Source organism: Pteropus vampyrus, unplaced genomic scaffold, assembly GCF_000151845.1.
Source record: "Pteropus vampyrus isolate Shadow unplaced genomic scaffold, Pvam_2.0 Scaffold56, whole genome shotgun sequence".
In the NCBI taxonomy this organism is placed as follows: domain Eukaryota; kingdom Metazoa; phylum Chordata; class Mammalia; order Chiroptera; family Pteropodidae; genus Pteropus; species Pteropus vampyrus.
In genome coordinates, this window is record NW_011888837.1 from 8902624 (window position 1) to 8911590 (window position 8967).

The 8967-nt window shown below is 39.2% G+C and overlaps 2 pseudogenes; both read left to right on the forward strand.

The window, feature by feature from the left end:
• The first annotated feature begins 318 nt into the window (after positions 1-318).
• LOC111740024 lies at positions 319-437 on the forward strand (annotated as a pseudogene).
• Positions 438-1108: 671 nt separating this feature from the next.
• On the forward strand, positions 1109-1729 carry LOC111739989 (annotated as a pseudogene).
• Positions 1730-8967: the final 7238 nt, after the last annotated feature.

The window sequence follows — 8967 nt, forward strand, 5'->3', positions numbered from 1 at the left end:
AGATCAATAAATTATGCTGTGTTCTTGCAATGAATACAAAACAGCATTGGAAAGGAAAAGAACTGCCGCTACATGCAATACCACAGGTGACACAGACGCAGTGTTGGACAAAAGACTAATCTGCTCCTTTCCAGTTCAAAAGCAGACAAAACTTGCCTATGGTGATAGAGATCTAAAAGGTGGTTACTGAGGGGCTAAAAAAAAAGTCCTATATGAATGGTGTGCACATGGCAACAAACAAAATGTATTAAGCTGGTATACTTAACATATGTGAATTTTCTATATGTAAGTTATACTTCAATAAAAAGAAAAAAAGCATTTTACGGCCATGCTACCCTGAACAAGCCCAATCCCATCTGATCTCGGAAGCTAAGCAGGGTTGGGCCTGGTCAGTAATTGGATGGGAGACCACCTAGGAAGACCAGGTGCTGTAGGTGTAAAAAATAAGGAATTGTAAGCTGACAAGGTACTTGCAATCTGTGAGGTCAACCAAAGGTTGCCTCGCCTAAAAAAAAATAAAAGAGAGGATGTAAAAATTTTTTTTTTAATAAAAGAATTACAGGCGTGCCTATTAGCACATGGAACTGACAGAATCAAATAAGTAAAAGCCCACTAAGTTTTGAGCAAGTTTATAAGCCCGGCACTAAAAGGAATAGTAGTTGTTCAATGGTAGTAAGCTAAGAAAGTAGCTCCTCATCCAAGGAGAGCACATTCCATAATGCTCTCTTCATTTGTGGCCAAGGAGAATAATAGCTAAAGATAACCCTCTCCGAGAAAGAGTCAGATGCCTGGGAAATTATTTCCTGGAATCAGCAGCGAGGTCTACCCAAGGGTAAGTGGCCTGCACAGATGTCAGGATTGCACAGCCAGTGGCTGCTGTGAGTCTGTTTCCCGCTTCTGATGGGAAGAACCAGTGGTTATCTCATTTCTGTTCCACCACTTTCTGTCACATGTGTGGGGGTAATTTTTCATTGGTGGGGGGAGCAGTAAGGCCTGTTTCTAGATCGAGAGAAACTACATCCAGAAAAGTTAGTGAGATTCTCATGAGATCCTGGACTGTGAGTTTAATGTCATCACTGCTATCATGTCAATTTTAAAAATGAAGAAATGCCGCTCTTCCCATAAGTGGCCTGAGGTGACCTCCGAAAATGGTTCGCTGTTCATTTGACCCAGAAAACCCCACAAAATCATGCAAGTCAAGAGATTCAGTTCTTCATGTTCACTTTAAGAACACTCATGAAACTGCCCAAGACATCAAGGGTATGCATATCCAAAAAGCTACCAAGTATCTGAAGGACATCGGTTTACAGAGGTGAAGTGTGCCATTGTGTCGTTACGGTGGTGGAGTTGGTAGGTGTGCCCAGGCCATAAGTGGAGCTGGACACAGGGTCGGTGGCCCTAAAAGAGTGCTGAATTTTTGCTGCACACGCTTAAAAATGCAGAGAGTGATGTTGAACTTAAGAGTTCAGATGTAGATTCTCTGGTCATCGAGCACAGGCAGGTGAGCAAAGCTCCCCAGATACGGCGCAGAACTGACAGAGCTCCTGGGAGGATGAACCCTACCTGAGCTCTCCCTGCCACACTGAGACGATCCTCACTGAAAAAGAGCAGATTGTTCTTAAACTAGAAGAGGAGGTTGCACAGGAGAAAAAGGTATCCCAGAAGAAACAGAAGAAACAAAAACTTATGGCCCAGGAGTAAATTTAGCATAAAATAAATGCTAATAAAAGTAAAAGATAAAGAAATAAAAAAATAAAATAAATAAAAATGAAGAAATGCCACACCCAAATCCATTCATACTGAAATGTTCTCTATGCAAGTGAGATATTTCTCCTTCTACTGGAGGTTATTTTCTATATTTAGCCTCTGCCTCCCATGGCCAATACCCGTTCCTCTCCATCTCTAAAACTTTCCTACATCAACTGACTCCTTCTTTCTCAGCATTTTCAAACCCCCTGGCTTAATAGCTTTGTCTTCTTCTCTGCCTTTTTTGACCCCTAAATAATAGTGTTCCCCAAATTTCTCCTTTTACCTTGTTTCTCACCTTGCTCTTTCCAGTCTAAGAGTTTACATTTAAATATCCTTAGCTGGCCACTCCCACATCTAAATCTAAAGCAATACTACTTTAGTGTAATATTTAGTTCTAATACTAAAGTAGCTAAAAATGTTGATTTTTAAGAAGAGATGGTAAGGAAAGCATATACAAAATTCACATGTTGCCAGATATTTTTTCCTCCCTCAGAGCAAACAATTTGCTGAGGTACTTAGTAACATAATATTTTAATTGTACTTTTATAATTTGGTATTTTCTATCTTGAAAACAAAGCACATGTTAACTCTAGATTTCAGTCTGACATCATAGTAATATATTGCATAATATGCTTTTTGAGCAGTTATTGAACACAATGTAGAAGTTTGTTACTGACCTTTGCCACACTATGATAGAGACAGACCTTTCTAAATTAAAGTACAAATAATTGGTCCAAAAAAAAAGAAGAAATAGAGGCACAGAGAGGTTTAGTAACTTGATGAGCATCACAGGGCTAATGAGTGCTAGAGGAAGCATTTTATTTGGGCAGTTTGGCTCCATTTAGTAGTTATACATATCCTGGAAATTATATTGACTGATGCTATAAATATTCTACATATTACACAGCTTATGTTTACCAGTAAATAAATAATAACTCTATTTGATTAGTGAAAGTACATTATTGCATTCTTTAGAACCTTAAAGATTTTTAGAAATACTTTAGAGAGCTAGGAGGAGCATAGAGGAAATAGTCATAGAAAGCATTTTCCCCACCACGATTATGAGGGCCCAGGACTAAAACCGGAAGGAAGCCAGATGCCCTGGACAGGAAGTTGCACAGTCAAAGGTCTTCATTAATTATGTGACTTCTTCCTTAGCACAGCTCTGCAAAAGAAGATGAGCACAGCTCAGTCTTCCAGCAAATCTCTGTCCTTCTTTCTAAGCGATCCGAAACAAGTCTTCCAAAGGGCATCCCTTGTAGCAATATGAGCTGAAGCTGTTGCACGGAAGTACAACAAGGGCATTCAAAATAATGCAAACCTGAAGAAAGCTTCCTCTGAGAAAACTGGCAACACTGCTTTTAATAACTGAGTCCCAAATCCCCTTAAGGGATAACAGGACTGCCCTCGAAACACCACCAGAACATCTTGATGACACTAGAGACCCTCAAGACCTCTTCCCACTTGAATAACCTCGGGATTTCCAGAGCTAATACAAGATGACAAGCTCTGATTCAGCCAGAAATGCAACCTTTTGTTAGACACCTTCTGCTTGCTCCAGATGCCTATTTCGTAGGTCTCTAAACAGAGATGAAAAATAGTACTTTCCTTTTCGTCTTGGCCCCACCTCTAGAACTTCTTGAGAGGAAAGATTTTGCTGGGAGCCGGTCTCTAAGGATCATCAAGTATAAACAGACCCCTCATGAGGAAGACACAGCACCCCTGTCTTTCCCATGGAGACAAGGGGATGCTTGTGGCAGGCTTCTGGGGGAGCAGCAAGTCATTGGCAGTGGCCCTCTGCAGTTCTTTTCACAGACAACCATACTCAGGTGCTTTTGTGGCAAGCTGCCACTCAAGGATCTAATTAATTAAAGGGCTCTTTTTGCCAAGGATATTGGCCATTTTGACATCTCAGTTGGAGACTGGAGCTCATGAAGGTTCAGCTTTGGAAGAGCAGCTCGTTTTTATCACATTTGATCTCCCCAGTGGGAAAAGCCAAGTGCCCGGAGTTGCAATAATCATGTTAAGTGCCAGTTTCCTTTGCCAAAGAAACAGTACACTCTTTTCCTTATCTTTCCCTTGGGGAAAACTCCCACTAAGTCATTTACTGGGTTCTCTGCTTATCTTGCAATTCCACAGCAGCAGCACCATTTTTTTTTTTCAACGTATGTAGGCAGTTCCGCAAGTCTACATGGTCTGTGGTTTTAAAGATAATTAAATTTAGGCTCAACCTCAGAGCAGGACAGAGCACATGACCTCCCATGACAATATTAGAAGTGCTAGCAACACTGAAGAGTTATCGCACTCATTTCCACAGGGCAGACAAGTCTTTGAGAAGACCATCCTCCAAGTCCTGAGTAAGAAGATAAATAGTCCTTGCTGCCAAGCGAGAGAACCCAGAGGTGCATTTAGACAAGGGTGGCCCCGGTGGAAGGGTAGACCAAGTTGGTGGCTCTCCCAGGGAAGGTTATTTACAACCTTTTCTCTGCTATCGAAGGATTTTGTTTATACAGTTATTATAGAACTTACCCTGCTGTGATTTACCCAAGTATAATATTGCTTCCCCACCACCACCACCACCACTAAACTATGAGCTCATTCATGACGGGGATTCCTTTCTCTTTTATCATCCAAATAATCACCATAGACTTCCAACATGTATTAAATAATTAATTAATTGGGTCTAAGTGAATCCAAACTACCTGCTCAGTCAGGGTGAAGAAGGTTTGAATAAATTTGGTGTGTCTGTGGGGAACAGGGTGGGAGATGGAAACAACTTATAACTCACACCGTATTACCTGATATATTAGGGCAAGGACATAAGGAATGAAGGGAGGGAAAGAAGGAGAGTGGGGCAGAGAAAGCTAAATGGAGAAATAAAGAAAAAGAGAAAAAAGAAGAAGGAAAAAAAATTCATGGAAAGCTATTGAGATGTACAGGCTAGGAATTGTGGCTGCAACAATGCCCAGTACTAGGTTATATCTAGTTGGTTTTTTTTTTTTTAAGACAATTATAGTCTCTTTGCCCAACACAATGGCTTTTTTGTGGTCAACACCTCGGTATTAATGAAATGCTAAAAAGCTAAAAAAAATTTTGTTAGTCCTTAAAATGAATGTATTTAAGCAGCTACAATCTCCATAAATATAAACAGGCTTCAGGTATCCCGCTAAATTTGACTAATCTAACACTTTTCTCTGCTTGGGCTGAATAGAAGCATAAAATTTAATCTATCAAAAACTGGTTGCAAGAGAATTTGGTAATAGGTTCAGAGATTGCCCAGATGGAAGGGCAGAATTAAAAAATTCCTGTAGGCTTCAAACTCCAAGAAATGTCACAAACTCTACTTCTAACTCTCCAAGCTTTTATAATGAAATAGCTAAATTTACAATATTTTTGTGACTTTAGGGTGTGGCTCTGCGAACCTAAATCTGTGAATTTTCCTGAAGGCTCAGGAAAGACACAGACTCAATGAAACAAAACAGGGTAGGGGCATAGGGCATGGCCCAATCCTCTCCCCCTTTCCCAAAGGAGGAACTGTACTAGAGACACTCATAATCTCCAGTCACATCCAACTTGAAAACTCATTACTTGCTATGACTGAAATATTGGTTGTAGTAATAGTACTAGTAATTCATTTAACATGTATTTTTTGTGGAGCTATTATATTCAAGTCTCAGTTCACACCAGTGAATAAAACAGATCAAGAAAAATTCCTGTCATCTTAGAATTTATTCTATTGGAGGGAAAAACACATAATAATACATTAAATAAATTAATTACGAATGTGAAGTTAAAAATTAGGCCACTTAGAGGTTCTTGGGGCAAGAACAGGTTGCAATTTTAAAGCAGCCGGTCATTGAGAAGGTGTTGATAATGTGATACAACTGCATCACTGTTGAGGAGAGAGAACGAGCTACAGCCCTCTTACCCGCCACCCCGTTCCTCCTCCTCTCACTGCCAGAGCAAAGAAAGAGCTCTTAGCACTCATTTGTAATGACTGGGATAAGGATAGGTGGTTCTAAATTTCATACACTTTCTTTTCAGCTCTCACTGCCCAGCTTTGGTTGTTACCGTTGCATTCTCCAATCCCACTCTCCTGAGAGGCAGCATGGTGCTGGGGTTAAGAGCACATGCTCTGGAGATCGATTTCTGGGACTAGAACCCCAGCTCCATCACCCATGAGCTCTACACACTTTGTCCAAGTTACCTAGCCTCTGTGCCTCACTTGTCTCATGTATAAAATGAGACAAACAATGGTATCACCTGTTAAAAAAGAGACAACGGGCCCAAAATGGAGTCACTTGTGCTAAACTCCAAGTCAGCAAATCAAGACTTAATACCTAATTGTGGTTTCAGCCTCTCCCAGCAATGTAACCTGGAATTTGGAATTACATGGTCAACACGAGTGAGGCAATCTGCCTGACAGACCCCTTGCATCCCCACAGGAAGGTGACCTTGCCTGAAACAATCCACTCTTTGTTATCAACTTCCTTTTCCCACCCCTTCCGCTATAGAAAGCTTTCATTTCAGACAGCTCCCCGGACCTCTTTTCTATTTTCTAGATGGGATTCTGCCCAATTCATGAATGGCTGAATAAAGCCAACAAGATCTTTAAATTTTACTCATTTGAATCTGTTTTTTAACACAGCCTACGGGATTGCTGTAAGGAGTGAATGGGTGGGTGCACATAAAATTCTTAGTGCAGTGTTTGAGAGCTGATTCTGGACCTGCAATGCAGCCGCCACACTGGCTCCCTAACTGAGCGCCCTGCCTCCGCCATTACCACAGCTGTCTTATTTAGAGGTTGGCTAGAGCAGTGACTTCAGGAGATTACAGCAATCATCAGAGTGTAGAATTAAAACAATAAAGAAAAGCAATCAATGTGGGAAGAAAAAGAGGGGATGTATTATTTGGCCTATACAGATCATTTATGAAAACAAAGGAAAAGCACAGAGCTAAGCAGCTAAATCAGAGGTTGCAATTAGCTCAATTGCAGAGTGACTTGGTCCCATTTTGAGCAACAATAGCAAGAGTGATCACCCTTAATTGAGGTAAATTAAATATTCTGACTACTCCAATTTTATAAAAAAAATTGTAAACTAGTACAGAGATCCAATTTACAGGAACTCTTCTCCATTCTTCTCATTGATTCATCTTTTTTTTCTGCTTCTTTTCACATCTAGCACACTTATCTGTAGACTAAAATAACAAAATAACTATCTCTATGAAAGCTCATTTTTCAGAACACATTGTGTAAAATTAAATGTGTGCTGTGTGTGTATGCACAAGTATACAAGCCTATGTTTTTAACTATAACCCAGTTGTGATTATGTAAAATTCTGGAAAATCTGAAAGGAAATGGGTAAGAAAGGTAGAAAAAGTTGCCACAGTATCCTTGAGAATCGGTAATACAGGAGCCAAGAAGAAAACACTCTAGAATCACAAGGGAAACACAATTTACAGCCAAAAGTCCATTATAATAGTTTTAGTACTTGAGGAAAAACACTAGTAAAATCAAAGTAGTGATTATACAGCTAAATGGAATATGGTTTGTGGTATTTACCCACACTTATACACACACAGAAGAAAAGCAAAAAAAAAAAAAAAAAAAAAGCCATACATAATATGATTCTTAAATGCCCTTTTACACGTATAATTTGCAAGATTAGTCAACATCCTTTTATTTCTGCTACTGCATTAAACTATTTTGGCAGTCTGGAATTGCTATGACAAAAATCACATTTTATTTATAGCTCAAAAATAGCTTTTTTTTTTTCAGGTGTACATGTGTGCTGCTAATTATTACCATTTCAAATATACGCCAAAATGTGTATTACATGGGCAGTTATGCATGAACCACAGACTGCAAAGGTCATATTCTTGAAACTTGGTGTTCATGCAATACAGCTGGGATAATTACAATTCAAAAGGGATTAGAGCAACATATTTCATGACATTTACCCTTAACTAGCTTCCTTCCTATTAGCAATGTTACTGCTGCAGACAATGACTATATTGGATAATCTAAGGATCTAAATGTGCTGTTTATTCTGAAGTGACAATGACAACTATAGCAGCTACTGGGAGAGAATAATGGATGCTCTAGCATCGGCAGTGGGGTAGTTAGCAGTAAGGCCCAATTCACAAAAATACGCCCCCAAAAGCATGAGGTAATGCTACCGATGGGATTCTGTCACTATATTTTAAAAATTTGTGTCATTAAACTGTAAAATTAAGATCAATACATTCTATTTACTATGAATTATGTCTCAACAAAAACAACATAAAATGATTGTACTGTAATGTATTCCTTAATTCTTGCTTAGGATAGGGATACACAAAAATTGGAAATACATTTCTCCTGGTCCGAAGACTCTTCCACAACCAATTTTAATCCTGTAAACTATGACTACTTGGTTTGACCTTGGGTGCATGTGTCTTTCCCTTTGAAAATTTCAAGATCACAAAGTAAGGAATTTAAAAGTCCTAGGCTAGAGATTATAACATAACATTATGGAAGAATTACCAATATTCACTCTATTTAATCATCTCCATGGCTACTACACTGAAAGCAAGGAAGTCCACATTTCCCTATTACTTTGTATTCACCAACCCAAACCCTCCATCTGTTGAGATGCCTCCTTTCAAGGAAGAGAAAAGCCACAAGCCCACTCTACCCACAGTATTGACATTAACTGGCCCAAATCACAATTATAAAGGACACTCCCCCCCCCAAAAAAATGATAAGGCTAATGGTCAAACGGGGCCTATATTAACATTTAGAAAAAGGCAATGAATAGATATTTATTTGAGGGATATGGATATTTTATTTTGTACCTCTAAGCACGTAATAAGGTATTTTTACCTACCTATGAATGTTTCAGGTGCCGGCATAAAAAAACATACCGAGGAAAGACTCCTGTCCTTCCTTTCTTTTCCACCTCAAGCCTTCTTCTGGAGGCTTTTAGAGGAATAACACTAGGCCACGCTTATGAATTAACAGGAATTATTAAATGTCTACTATGTGCTCAAAATTGTGTCAGGTGCTAGAGATACAGAAAAGCATATTTATTGTACTATTAGGAAGGTCTTGCGTTTTATTTGTTAAGAAATGCTTTGCTTCTGCAGAGCTGGAACCTATTACAAATTGAACTTGGGTGCATTCTAATTATTAAAATTTAGAATTACTAAGAATTAGAGACCCATATGAGGGTATTT